Source organism: Rhinatrema bivittatum, chromosome 11 (assembly GCF_901001135.1).
Source record: "Rhinatrema bivittatum chromosome 11, aRhiBiv1.1, whole genome shotgun sequence".
NCBI lineage: Eukaryota > Metazoa > Chordata > Amphibia > Gymnophiona > Rhinatrematidae > Rhinatrema > Rhinatrema bivittatum.
This window is the reverse complement of record NC_042625.1, coordinates 28,772,444-28,785,903: the sequence shown is the minus strand read 5'-3', so window position 1 is coordinate 28,785,903 and position 13,460 is coordinate 28,772,444. Positions and strand designations below refer to the sequence as shown.

Below are 13,460 nucleotides of genomic sequence, written 5' to 3'. Positions count from 1 at the left end.
TGAATAGGGTCTGGGAGCGGTATTTCTGGAGAATGTAAGACCCAGGGGTCGCAGCGATGCTGCCTTCAGTTTTGCCTTATGTGTATTTTAATTATGAGTGTATTATTGTACACAGCTTTTATTTTTATGTGGTATACAAATTGTATAAATAAACACTTGTCTTAGTGAAACCAGAATTGCAATAGAGTTAAACCAGGACTGGATCCCACGCCTTGAAAAACAAAACAAAACTGGAGCCAGTCATCATTCCTAAGCTCTTGAAAATCAAATTTTTGTATCATTCAACCACACCTGAACTATATCAGGAAGTTCAATGGAAAAAAAAGGCAGTACAGCAACACTTCAGTTCCCCCGCACTGAACTCTGAGCAAGGTGTGGAAACCGGCAGGGTGCAGTGGGTGCTCAGCTGCTAGAGCTTGTCTGGACTAGGCAGGATTCTTTGCAGGCTGTGAAAACGTTTAAGTGAACCAAGAAAAGAGTTATCTAAAGCTGCTGCTGAAAGTGAGCTATCCTTCGCACACAGCCCATCTTCCGCTGCAGACAAAGAAGGAACGGAGATGGTCTCAAAATCTTATCTTTGGATAATTATTTTATGGGTTCAGTGAAAAGCCTGGCACCTTGCAAGGGATCCAGTTTACTTTAGGATCAATCTAGCTCCTGGAGCTCTGCCCAAGAGTATAAACTTGGTAGTGATTTCATTTCGCTTGTGATATTTGGTCAGTATGAACATATGTTATATATACATAGAGAGAGAGAGAATATGAAATAGTGAGGAGTGTGCTGAGGTCGGGCTGGGAAGGAGGTCAGAGTGTGCTGGGTTCAAACTGGGCGTGAGGGACAGGAGTAGGGCAAGAGAGCTGGGATCCGGATGGAGAGGGGTGGAAGGAGTGCCCAGCACCTCCAATTTGACGACATCTCTGTCGAATGGTCAACGGGTGTCGTGAGATGTCAAGATACTTTTTCACCCCCCCCCCTTCTTTTTCATCCTATCGAGATGGTTGTCTTCTCGGTCCTCATGAAAACATCAGGGCAGCCCTTAGGGGTTGGCAAACGGGGGCAACTGGCCTGAGCCTTGCACTTAGGTGGGAGGGGCCCCTGCACTACCATAGTAGCCCCATTGCAATTTGTTGTCAGCCAGGTTCCAGGGCCCTGCTGCAGTTGATTCATCCTGGGCCCTGTTCCCTCCTACGGCTGCCCCCCCCCCCCCCCATGTAATCATTTTCAGGCAAGCGCTTGACCCTTCCATCAGAGCCCGTTGCAATTTCTGATTGAATAAGATACAGTTCACTCCTCTGAAAAATTATCCCCATCTGCATCGCAGTAAATGCCATTTACGTTTTCTTCCTAAAGCATTAATTGTTCCAAGCCATTTGCCAGTCAAAAGGGAGCCGTTCCTTCAGTCTTTTCAAACCTTCTAGCATTCGGCCAATGATTTCTGTTTTTTTGTTTTCGGGAGACCACAATACTTTCAGGACTCGAGTTCCCCACTGCCACCACACAAAAAAAAAAACTGAGGGCAAAAGCAGCAGAAATATCCGGGCGAGAAAAATGAGTCCTGCAACGAGCTTGAAGAAATCTCCGGCAGAGCATCCAAAGCCCTTGCAAGGCAGAGTCCGTGCCCCCCAGGGCACACAAGTCGGGCCCGCAACCCTAACCGGCAATAAATGAGAGCGACCGAGACCGATCCCGTTTTACACTCCGAGCCTGGGAAGAGGCATCCGGACCCCGGATCACCGCCCGCCGCCCGCCGCCTTCCAGCCAGGCCCCGCCCCGTCCCATTGTCACCCACAGACCCGGCTCGGCCTGAGCGCGCCGATTGGGCGGCGGAGGTGGGAGGAAGGCGGAGCTCGGCCCGCCGCGCGCGCGGCGGGGCAGGAGAGGGCGGGGCCTGCGGGCCTGGGCGTGGCTTCCGGTTGGTCGGCGGTGCTGGTGCAACAACCCGCCTGCAGCTGGGCAAGTGGCAGCGCCAGGGCAGTAACCGGGGGTGGGGAGGGGGACCGGACGGGCCCGGCAGTGAGGATCGTGAGCCGTGCAGAGCGCCGAGCCCGGGGGTAAGTGAGTAAACTGCTGCTTCCTCGCACCAGCGGCGATCGGCAGCAGTGACAGGAGCCGCTACGTTTATTCTCAAGCGGGCATTTTCTCGGTCCTAAAAGCTGTGGTGTCAGCGCTCTATCACGTGCGATGGGGTATTTGGGGGGGGATAAGAGGTACCGATTTGTTGCCACCTTGGCCCCCTTGCCCAGTGGCATTATCCTGCCAAAGGCTGTGGCCGAGCACAGCTGGGCAGTGGCAGAAAGGGCTGGGAGCCAAATCAGTGCCCGGGGCTTTTGTGCTTTTTTTTTTTTTTTATTTTATTTTCGTGTGAATAAGACTCGCATCCTTTCTGAGGAATTACTGTGTGTATATGGAGACGTGCAAATAAATGTTGAGCCGGATTGGGTGCGGTGGAAAAGAAAAGAAGTAAATTCTTTGTTGAGAAAAGGAGACGGAATGGGAACAATTGTCACTGGGAAGGAAGTGACAATTGTGCTGTGCAGGGTGATGCATGCATGAATCACACGCGTGCTGTGGATTATTATCGCGCTCGGAAAGGGGCCGGGAGCCCAGATGGCTTGGCCTGGCGTATTTGCGCGCTGCAGAGAGGAGGTGGAACTCCTTGCATTGGGCTCTGGCTATCCTGAGCGCATTTGCTGCTGGGGGCGGCTGGGTCCGGTTGCGTTTTGGAGAAGGGTGTGCAAGGAATAAAGAGGATCGGGGAGAGCTAGCAGGAGGTTCCCAAGCTGGGGCAGGGGGCTGAAGGCGCCTCCAGATTGATCAGGAGACTACCATCCCCTGTGGTCAGAGTAGAGCCTACATCCCATTGTACAAACATTAATGTGAGAAGCCAATTTACATTCCCTTTATTTTCTGGCGGCTCCTGTGATATTATTTTTCCCTGCAGCTCAAAGGTCAGTGCCAAAGGAAAAAGTTTGGGAACGCCTGGGATATGTAAATAAAAACCCAGGCCGAATCCCTGGGGTGAACTTCATGTTTACCAGAGCCAACAAGCTCCAGGATTGCTGTGCTGGTTGCACAGATGTCTTTTGGACTCACCAGAGGTCTCTGATCACTTTGATTTTTGCATGATTGACGTTCACAGTGCTCTTGGCCATGATCAATTTAATTTAGTGTACGTTTCTTCTCTTTAAATGCCTGGAACTGGGGGCATCAGTTACCCCAGTATTCAAAGAACTGAACCAGAGATCCACATTGCATGGGAGGAGGCAGGGGTTTGCAAAATACACCGTTTAGAAAAGAGAGCAAATGGATCTTTTAAACTGAATACTTTGGTCCCTTAGGGATTCTGTTAAAATCATGGATTTTGTTTTTTTTCTTGGGACTGTTTTTAATTTTTCATCTGTTTTTAATTGTAGTTGATGGCTTGCAGTTATAGGGTGAAGTTTTGCTGCAAAGTGCATGCTGGGGCTGTGTTGTGAAATGATTTAGCAAGGTGCCAATATATATCTACTGATTGTCCAAGTTTCTTTGTCTTTTAGCCAGCAGCAGGGCCTGGATCTTGCACCATGAGCCCCTGTTCACAATATCTTCAGAGATTTGTTTTTCTTCTGCCATTCTGTATTCCCTTCCACCTGGGCTTGGGTGGGGGTCAAGCACCAGGGCTTCCCCTGCAAACCTGAAGCCATGGGGGCCCCCGAATCCAGCCAGCAGGTGTTGCCATTGCACACAATGATGTCCCCTTGCCCATCCCCCCTCCCTTCCAGGGGCTGTGAACCCCAGCTGCTGACCCTGGGAGGCGGTCACTGAATGCAGGTCCCTGAGGAAATATCAAATTTAAAAAAAATCAAAGGACTCTCGGGGTCTGTAGGATTTATTGTTTGTAGTGTTTTAATGGTATCAATTCAAGATCCAAAACTGAATAATCATCAGTCCTGGACAATGTCAATTTTTTTATACCTTCTAAAATTTTCTAAATTCAAATAAAATAATCCACAGTACTGCCACTGAGGCATCAGGCTGGCCCCTGATTCTCCAGCTTTGTAATGAGGATATTTGTATTTTGGCCTCCTGCGTTGTGATGTTCGCCTGCCTAGTTTATTGTGTTTAGAGGCCATGCCATCTGGATTCTTCCCTGACTGAGGAAACCCCCCCCTCACCCACCAGGGGAGGCTTAAGATAGAAATCAGAGTGTGTGACTTTTTTTCTGAACAATATGTAGGGATGAGGGGGCCTGCTCCTAAGTAAAGCTGTAAAGTGGAGTAATGGTGCCCATAAAACCCTCAGTGCCGGCAGGGAAGAACAAGGCCTGGGGTGATGAGCTCATCCTCTGCTTGATTGATTCACACTCAGATAACTTTATTGGCAGGACAGGTTTGATTTTTTTTACAGGAGTTGCCAAAGTGATGCATACAATGATGTCAGGGGGGGGGAACGACCAGAACAGCTCCCAGGTTCTGCCTTGCCTTACAGAAATGGCCCTACCTATAAGACTGACATAGGAACTAGATGGCAGGGTTGTTTTTGTTTGTAGACAATAGTGTAAACAGTAGGGGAGTTCCCATGTACCTCACAGTTGAAAGTGCCAGGGGAGTTATACAAATGATCTTGTGAAATCTGTAGATTGGGGGGGAGGGGAGGGGAAGTGCCGTCAAGCCAGGACTGAGCTTAAAGCGGAAGGGGGACCCCGGAAAGCTGATGCGCGTGGCTCCCCAACCCCTCAGGCTGACGGGGACATTAAGCTGTTGGGGATGGGGCTACCACATTGTCCTGGAACCCGGGGCGGTTGCCCCTTTTTTTTTTTTTTGCTCCCTGTCCTCCCATGGTAAAAGATGGTCCTGCGGCAAGCTGTGGAAGACCGAGGAGGGCGGATCTGGGATTCTTTTCAGTCGAACCTGGAAGGGATGCGCCCCTGTGCCGAGGTGGAAGGAGCATCTTGCTGATGCGCGCACGACCAAAAATGGAATTCCGTGCGCTTTTTATGTATAATTTAGTTTGGGGAGGGGGTCACTTTGTAACATTGCGCACAAGCTGCACCTAAATTTGCTTTGAAAATTTCTCCCAGCAAAACTCCGTGCGCACAGTGACACCAGCTGTATTAATAAAATAATAAATAAAACACATAGCATTCCCATCCTGCCCAGATTCAACCCCTGGAACAGTGCGCGTGTGTGTAATTTTGCGTCCATATCAGGGCGCAGCTTTCATAAGGACCATTCTGCGGGGAAAGCACTGCTTTCCAGCACCTTTAGAAGATTACCCTCTGCATGTTTAGAGAGAATTTGCTGTGGGGTAAAACAGTATTGATCTTTTATTAGGGATCTTCTACCTTCTTAGGTTATTAAAGCTATGCCTCTTATTTTCTGTCTTTAGCACAATTTAAGAATTAAAGCAACTTTGCCATTGCTAGGTTTCTGAATTGGGAACATTTGTTTTTAGTAGAGTATGTAAGAGCATCCTATCTAGCAGTTTCTGCTCAGTCCACTGCCTTTTCAAAAGAAGGCTTGGCTTGGGCTTCGTGCTTCTGTCTGACCAGGGAGTCAGTCCAAGCACGAGATGCAGAACTGCCAGGAAAGCATCAAACATAGGGCGGCTTTTACCTGGGAGGGGACCGATTTTTAATTGGAACACTCCCACTCCCCCTCCCCCCCCCCCCCCCCAGGCATTGCAACAGGGTAGGTAGAAAGGTTTGCGATGGCGGGCGGATTATCGGCTATTGATTTGCAGCCGTGGGACCGTGCTGGAAAAAGCTGCGCCTTTGGGGCCTGCTTGCAATCTAAACTCAGCTGTTTTTGATTGGGTTTTGTTGTTCTTGGTGCACAGGGACGGATTGCGTTGGACTGGGGCTGCTTGTGGATGCCGCTGGTCCGGCGGCTGACGGGTGTTTTCCATCTCCTGACATCACCGGGCACCACTCCCAGCGTGAAGAATGCAGTTGCATGCTGACTTGTCATTCATCACCAGTGATTCTCGTTGTTTCAGGGAATGTTTTTTTCTTCTCTGAAAAGTTGTTGGGCTTTCAAAGATTCTCTCTGGCTGTGGTTTGTTTTTTTTTTTATTCTGGGCAGTCCTAAAGCAGTGGCATTTCCCTTTACTCCAGTTGATAGTAATAGTCACCTTCTACAGTCCGTGCACCTGGGTGACTCCGGGAGCCCTTGCTGGCCTGAAGGCTGGAGGGAAGGAGGATCGCCGTGGTTGTGGCAGTGGTCTTCCCTCTGCCCCACCTCTGCAGCAGTCCAGCCTGGACTCTCCTCGCTGATTGGAGGATCTGAATCTGGATCCCCAGCACCGTGGCACCATGGTACCATGGTCTGAACCACAGGGGAAAAGCCCCTGCCTTTTTAGTGAGAAGTCTGAGACTGGCTTGATGTGCAGAGCTGTTTTAAGTGGATTGCTGTCAGCTCTTCCCCTGCCAACATCAGGCGCTGGCTTAATTAGTCCCATCCTGCTTACAGTCTTTTAACTTGCACAAGTGTGTAATAAACAAACGATGACACCGTGGCAAAGATCTGGTCTCAGTTTTCTGAATATTCATTGACCATTATCAACCAGAACCTATCCCAATTGTGGTTCGCCAAACTTTATTATTCTAATTGTGCATTAGAAGTTGCTCTTGAGCACTTGTTGCAAGTCTCTTCGTGCTTTATTGCAAAAGCAGTAAAAGGATCCTTGGTGCTAGTCAAAATCCTTTACGTGCGCTGAAGAGCAATGTGAGCTGAAACTGGTCTTCTGGTCTTTCCAGGTGTTCAGAGATGACCTTGACCAATATACTGTACGGGAAGCTGATGCTGCTGTAATTGTAAGAAACTTTCTCCACGTTACATTTTCGTTTTTGAAGATGATTGAATTCTGAATGTATACGAATGGACAGAAGCAAGAGTTGGTGCTATTGCTCACAAGGATGAGACTTGTGCTGATTCAGCCCCTTTTTGTGTCCATTTAGCATGCATGCACTTTATCTCACGTATATTTCTGTAAACTATGAACTTTCACGAGATTGCCTTTACTCCAGAGTTTCATTTTTCCCATACAAGTAAGAGATCAAAATGTTCCTACTCTTGGCAGAAGTGCCATCGATCGGCAGCGAGGCATCATGTGTGAAGCTCGCGTATCGGGCTGACACAGTCTACTACACCTCAGGGCATTGAACAGGAAAGCAAGACAGAAACTTCCCTTTAGTACAGCCAAACTGAATAGATTTGGGTCTGAACTGGACACAAAAAAAGTAGCAAGCAATGTCATAAAAAAAAAAAAAGAAGTGTTTAATTACCTCATGCTTGGATCAGCAATGACTGAGCAGCATTCAGACCTGTAAGGAGTTTGGTTGGGAAATTTGAAATGTCAGTAGGGGAGCAGACTTGTAGGTGGATGGGATTTGTCCAGGGAAAGGGCTGGGACAGAAGTAAGTTTAAAAAAAAAAAAAAAAAAAGAAGCTGTGTGCCACACTGGAGAAAGTTCTGCCAGTGCTTTGGCCATGAAAAAGCTTCACGGTACAAGATGCTGTGGGCCATCTGCACTTCTGCATTTTGTTTCATGACCTTTCCGATCAACCATTTCCGTTTTCTTTGAGATTGCGACTCGTCGTGTTCGTCCTGACACCCAGGAGTGATTTTTACCAACAGGCAGGGACTAATAAGCGAGGAGTTTCCTTGCTATGTACCAGGCCCTGAATCTCGGCGACTTCAGATTTTTTTAATCTCTTTTTTTTTTTCCCTGTGTGACCACCGTCACGGTATAGATTTTTTGTTTTACCTCTCTGCACTTTTGAAGAACTTGCCAGTTTTACTGAGTTTGAGTTGACGAGGCTGAGAAGCCTCAATAACTTTTATTATAAGCCAGTGCCCCTTTTGAAGATCGTTTTCGTGAACATTTCGCAGAGTGCTGCGCTGTGATGCAGCGGGTCACGGACATTAATACCCTGTCACCCTAATCCACTGAACCTGCATGATGAGCGTTAAGCAACCCTCCTTCTTAGCCTTGCACGCTGCTTGGGCATGTGGACCGCCCTGTAGAGATAAAAAAAGCACTTCTGCATCTCTGGCTGCTGCGCAGGTACTGATATAGAAAGCCGTGGGTAGGTTAGTGGTATATTTTGAGAGGTACAGTGGTTGAAACAAAATAAGCCAAGAACTGTGGATAAATTGGCAAAGTATTACCCAGATGGCTTGAAATCCGGTTGTTTCACTGTAGCTGGGATGTGTTAAGTGCAGATTTGACTGAGAATTAAAAAAGGCTGGAAGTGTGCAGAAAAGGGGCGACAGAGGTCCCTTTCCATACTGGGCGTCCAGTGTCCCGTGGTTTGACAGTCTTCAAGTTCTCTAGATTTAGTGGCCTCGTTGTTTCCCATCTTCTCCAGTGGTGACTCACATAGTGCAGGCGGTTTGCCCTCACTGTGGATGAGCTAATCTGTTTGGAAATAGCTTCCTGTGAAAAACCGGTAATAGAAAGTGTTTCGGTTTTCAGGCATATTTACCAGCTCCTTGGACTGCTTTTCCTGTAGCTAAATGCCCGAGAACGCTTTTCTCATCCTTATGTGTGGTTTCTTTTGGGCCTGGCAGTTGCCCAGGAGCAGCCTCTACTGATCTGCGGCTCCATGATTCTTCATCCACAACTGTCTGAGGATCTTAGTAACCCCTTATCAACTCAGCCCAGCCATGAGAGTGACCGTCCTCGGCCGGGGGCTGCCAGCCCTGGGTCCCTCCCAGAATTTTTAAGTCTGGCCATTAGGTGTCGCTGTTGAACAGTGATTGAGACTCTTTCCCCTTCCTCCCCAGGGTCTGTGAGTGCTAACTCCGCAGAATCCTCAGCCCTAGTTGGCCTGTAGAGTAGAAACCTGGCCTGGGAATGAAAGCCATGGCATTTGCCATTGGCCAGCCCTGATACGTTTTTGTTAGACTCAGTTGGCAAAGAGAGAATTTGGATGGAAGGGGGCAGTGCACTCTATTCCAGTGGTTTTGGATAAGCAGAAATAGACCAGGTAGCTAGATAGTTTTATATTTGTGCTTACATTTTATGGCTATCCCTGCTGATAGTATCCACATCAGCACAGCTGACCAGGAAACTGGACGCAATTAGATTTACCCAGGGACCAAATCCTGCAGAAGAGATTCAGCACCGGAAGAACGTGACCTAGATCTGTGGCACATTACACGCAGACTTCCTATTGTCTCAACGGATGAGAAATTATAGGCCTTGTCAACGACTAATGGTTTCAGATAGACTTCTATCGATTTGAAAAATGTCCCTGTCTGGCGTGGCCTGTGCAGAGAGAGGCATGGCAGAGTTACCTGCTTACAGAGAGGCTGTGCTCTTGTGAATTTCTGGGATGTGTGGATTAGGAGGACAGAGTGGCCCGGCTGAGTAAATCTGGGGAATTTTTTGATCTCTTAAAAATATGCAAAGGGGGAAATCCTTTTATTTGTTTGTGTAAAATTCTTGAATACCCTAGTGCTTCACGTTTCTAGAACTAGTGAGAAAATTACTCTTCAACACAAGAAACTGACTATCTGTTGTGAATAATATAACCTTTTAAGCTAATATTGGATTTTTTTTTTTGGAACATGAAAAGTTTTATTTATAATGACTTTTCTATGCATAAACATCTGGGAAGCATTTTGCATTACCTGAAGTAACTTTGTGTGCTTCTTGTCAACGGGGTGACATCTGACCATCAGTCACAGTGATGACCGAGGCCCATTTCATGCCTTTGGAAAAATCCCCCAGGTCTTGTTAAAGAAGAAGGATTATTTTTTTTTATCGTTAAAAGTGCGTGCAGTTGCTAAATGACCCGTCCAGTGCTTTGAAGTGGTGATCTGTCATGGGGATCTCGTTGGCCAGTCGGGATGGGAAGCTTGTGCTTTCTCTGCTATTGAACTGGGTATTATCTCTTGCTGATCGGTGCTGGTATTAATTCCGTAGTTTGTGGTTTGTGTGCTGTATCAGCTCTGATGCACAACTTCCATTGTGTCTGCTTCATTTGAATAGTTTTAGTTTTCATAACGTTGATCTTATTAGCTTGCTAGGTAAGGCTTCATTATTCACTCCAAATTTTTTTTTTTTTTTTTTTTAGTCTTCTGCGTGCGATTTTTTTTGTAGAGTCTTAGACCTAAAGGCCAGTAAACAAGGTACAGGTGGGCACTTAATTTTTTGGCCTGGCACTTTTTCCAGCTCCTTTTTTTGACTTCCCGCAGAAATCTTTCGCAGCTAGCCTGGGTTTGATCAGCAGCCGCCTTCCCCGTTCCCTACCACCGTCCCAGGCGTTGCAGTGATGGTGCTTGCCCAGGGGCCACAGATCGAGGTTCGCTCAGGCCCCTGAGTCTAGCCAGAAGGTGCCACTGTTGAGCAGTGTCTGAGACTCCCCTGCTATCCCCCCCCCAGAGGTTGGGAACACTTTGCGTCTGTGGCATCCTGAGCCTTGGCCGGTCCCGGGAGTGGAGCCTGGGTCGTCCCGGTGGCAATGCCTCCAGTCCACTCATAGGTGATGCCTTTTCTTATTGAAGTATCTAACTTGTCGGTGATTTAGCTTCCGTTGCTGTCATCAGGTGTGTGCTAAAGGGGGCTTACATCAGTTTACAAACAACTTGTTGACTAGACTACAATAATTGTGTTTGTTTTCAAACTTATAAGAGCAATTTAGTGAAAGCTTGAGCGTGGGAGGGAGACGAGCCCAGTGTGATCTACCTTATTTCTTTCTTTTGATGTTTGAAGAATTTTTTTTAGAGGGTGAGTGAGATCATGGAAGGAACAAATGCCATAATATGGATGAGACAAAAATCTTGTAGGTATCTCCTACTGTAGAGTGTTTGAATTCTGGTGAACCCTGCCGGCTGTAGTGAGATTAAACATAGATGTGGCTGTGAAGATTCCTAGGCACCAATTAGTGATATTGTGAGGGTTTTAAGAAGGGATGTAAAATATTAAATGATTAACCAGCAAATAAAGTCTTAGCAGTTAGTCCAGAGATGACCAACTCCAGTTCTCAAGAGCTACAAACAGGGCAGGTTTTCGGGTTATCCCCAATAAATATGCATGAGATACATTTGCATACAGTGGAGGCAGTGCATGCAGCTCTATCTCCGTGAGCATTCATTGTGGATATTCTGGCAATCAACAAGCCTATCCCATGTCACCTCCCCCTACATAAAAATTCCCCTGTGAATCATCCACCGATTTCTGACTAAGAATGCTTTATGACCGCTGATTCTTGTACATTGTTTTTTACGTTATAGTTGTTGTATTTATTTATTGATTTTGTTATGCCTTTTCAGTATTATCCACTCTTCCTGTTAACTGTATTCTGTTACTTGTAAGGGCTCCACCCAAAAGTTTTTGTTTTTTGTGAACCGATACGATGTGCGAACGGCTATCGATATAGAAGAGACTTTAAATAAATAAATAAATAAATAAAATAAATAACCAGGCCTGTTTGTGGCTCCTGAGGACCAGCATTGGCCTCCCCTGGGTTAATCCATTTAATAACAGCTGTAGAAGCTGCTGGGTTAGGAGGGAGTGAGGCGGGCCATGGTCCTCTTTGGCACGTCCTTCTGGCTGACTGCCTGGCTCCCTTGGCTGCCCTTCTCCTCCCCTCCCCCACCACAGACACGCATTGGGGCGCAGTGGACTGCTGGATGTGCCAACGTGCCCAGGATGCATGTAGGCACGTTGGCACATCCAGGGGGGGTGGACGGGTTGGTGTAGCTGCCTTCAGCCGTAAGCTTTAAATGGTTAACTGTTTTATATTTCACTAAACAGTTAACTTTTTTAAACAACATTTATATCTTTATTTTCAAGCCATATTATCTGTGTCCTGTAAGAAAGAATAGAAAGCACAGGACAAGGACAGAGTATCTTTTTAATTTTTTTTTTTGTGGGGAAGCAAGGGTACAGCTTGAGATCAAAAGGCCATTTGCAAAAACAACTTTCCAATGGAAAAAACTATTTACTGACTTAAGCCCTGAGCATGATATTTGCAGTAGGAAGGGAGAAGGTGCATTTGTGAGATGAGCTTGGGGGGCCATTATAAGCTGTCATGGGCTCTTGTTTGTTTCTTCTGCTACAGAGCGAGAGATGATATCTTGTTGGATTACTGCTGGTAGTAACCTTTTGAAGCTTCCTGGGACTGATTGTCTGTTGTAAGATTTAATGAACTGAAAAATCTGACTCCTGTCATGAAAACGTTAATGAAGCTCATTGACTTGCGTGAGGCAAATGATGTAGTCTGTAAAGTTTGCATTAATATGCGTGCCACTCCAAATGAAATGGCTTTTGCATATGGCAAGCTGACATCAGACTTATCATCTGCAAATGGAGCAGGAGGAAGAGACTTTTTTTTGGTTTGCTTTTGCAAATATTTGATCAAAAAGGGACCAGTTCCACGCTCACTAAAGCCTGCCTACCCTCTGCCATCCGTGTGGTCGCTGTCAGGGCATCTTCAGCCACGACCAGGTTACGCGCATCTGCATAGAGATTCTCGACAGTGGAGGAAATGATCCTTTAGCCCTATCTGGGACTCCCGTTTCTCTGATCAGTCTTGACAAATGCTTTCATCTTGCAAGTCCTGCTGCTGCTGGGATATCACGGCACTTCTAATGGAGGCAGAACACAGACTGAAACAATATGAATTTAGCAAACTGAGAACTGTCGCTTCTGTTTGTTTGCAGCAGAAGATTCTCATAAACTGGTAGCAGTAAATCTATTACTGGCAAGTAGCATCGCAAGAGTAACTCTCTAGCCAGCGAGCCATATAACCAGCAAGCCCTAATGTGTAAGGACTGGTGCTGCTAACTAGATTCAGAATTTTGTTTTTGGGGGCTATTTAATAGTAGTCGTGACTGGAAAGAAGGTTTCCAGTGTAAGAATGACGTGGGAATTGTTAAGAGGCGGGAGTGCATATTTGAGCACTGTTGGATCTATGAAGCACTGGATTAAACAGAAGAACTCTGCACCCCTGGATCCAAGCATCTGATGTGTTGGTTCTTCATGGAGGACCCACTTCTGACTACAGATGCAAACTGTGTTCTGGGGGATTGGAATATTTTTCTTAAGCTGTAGATGCGGAACCGGAAGACCACTCTTCCCCGTAGGGAAAGACAGGATGTGGAACGTAAAATAGTAAAAATTAAACGGTAAGGTTTGAAATTTTCCAGTGTGGCTGGGCGGGGCCGGGAATAGGCTCGGATCAGCCCATGGCGGATTTCTGGGTTCCCCTTCCTTGGTGGTGCTGTGCAGCTTTCCGCATAGGGACAGGCTGGATTGACATTTGCTATCCCGGGCAGTGCGTGCAGGCTCGCTGGGGGCAGGGAGTGGACGGGCATGCCGGTTGGAGCCCCTCCCTCCCCCCTCCAGCGGCAAGGCCACACCCCCCTTTGCCAGGCTCGGGCAGCTGTGATTGGCTGGCACGGGGCTGATTAATGCGCAGCTGTTTGCGTCTCGTGCTGGCCGCGGGTGAGTCGGTTGGCAGTTTGAAG

General features: G+C 47.2%; 1 protein-coding gene across 3 annotated transcripts in view; it reads left to right on the top strand.

Moving 5' to 3' along the window:
- CORO1C (coronin 1C) overlaps positions 1–13,460 on the top strand; it is a 153,846-nt gene that overhangs the window by 19,654 nt on the left and 120,732 nt on the right. Inside the window, exons 1-2 of one of the 3 annotated variants that reach the window (XM_029619430.1) lie at positions 1,968–2,051; positions 6,737–6,793. The exons of 1 other annotated variant lie outside the window; for it this stretch is intronic. The gene's annotated coding sequence lies outside the window, so the exon portion shown is untranslated. Of the gene's footprint in view, positions 1–1,912; positions 2,052–6,736; positions 6,794–13,460 lie in introns of those variants that run through there. One more of the 3 variants, XM_029619429.1, reaches the window with a different exon arrangement.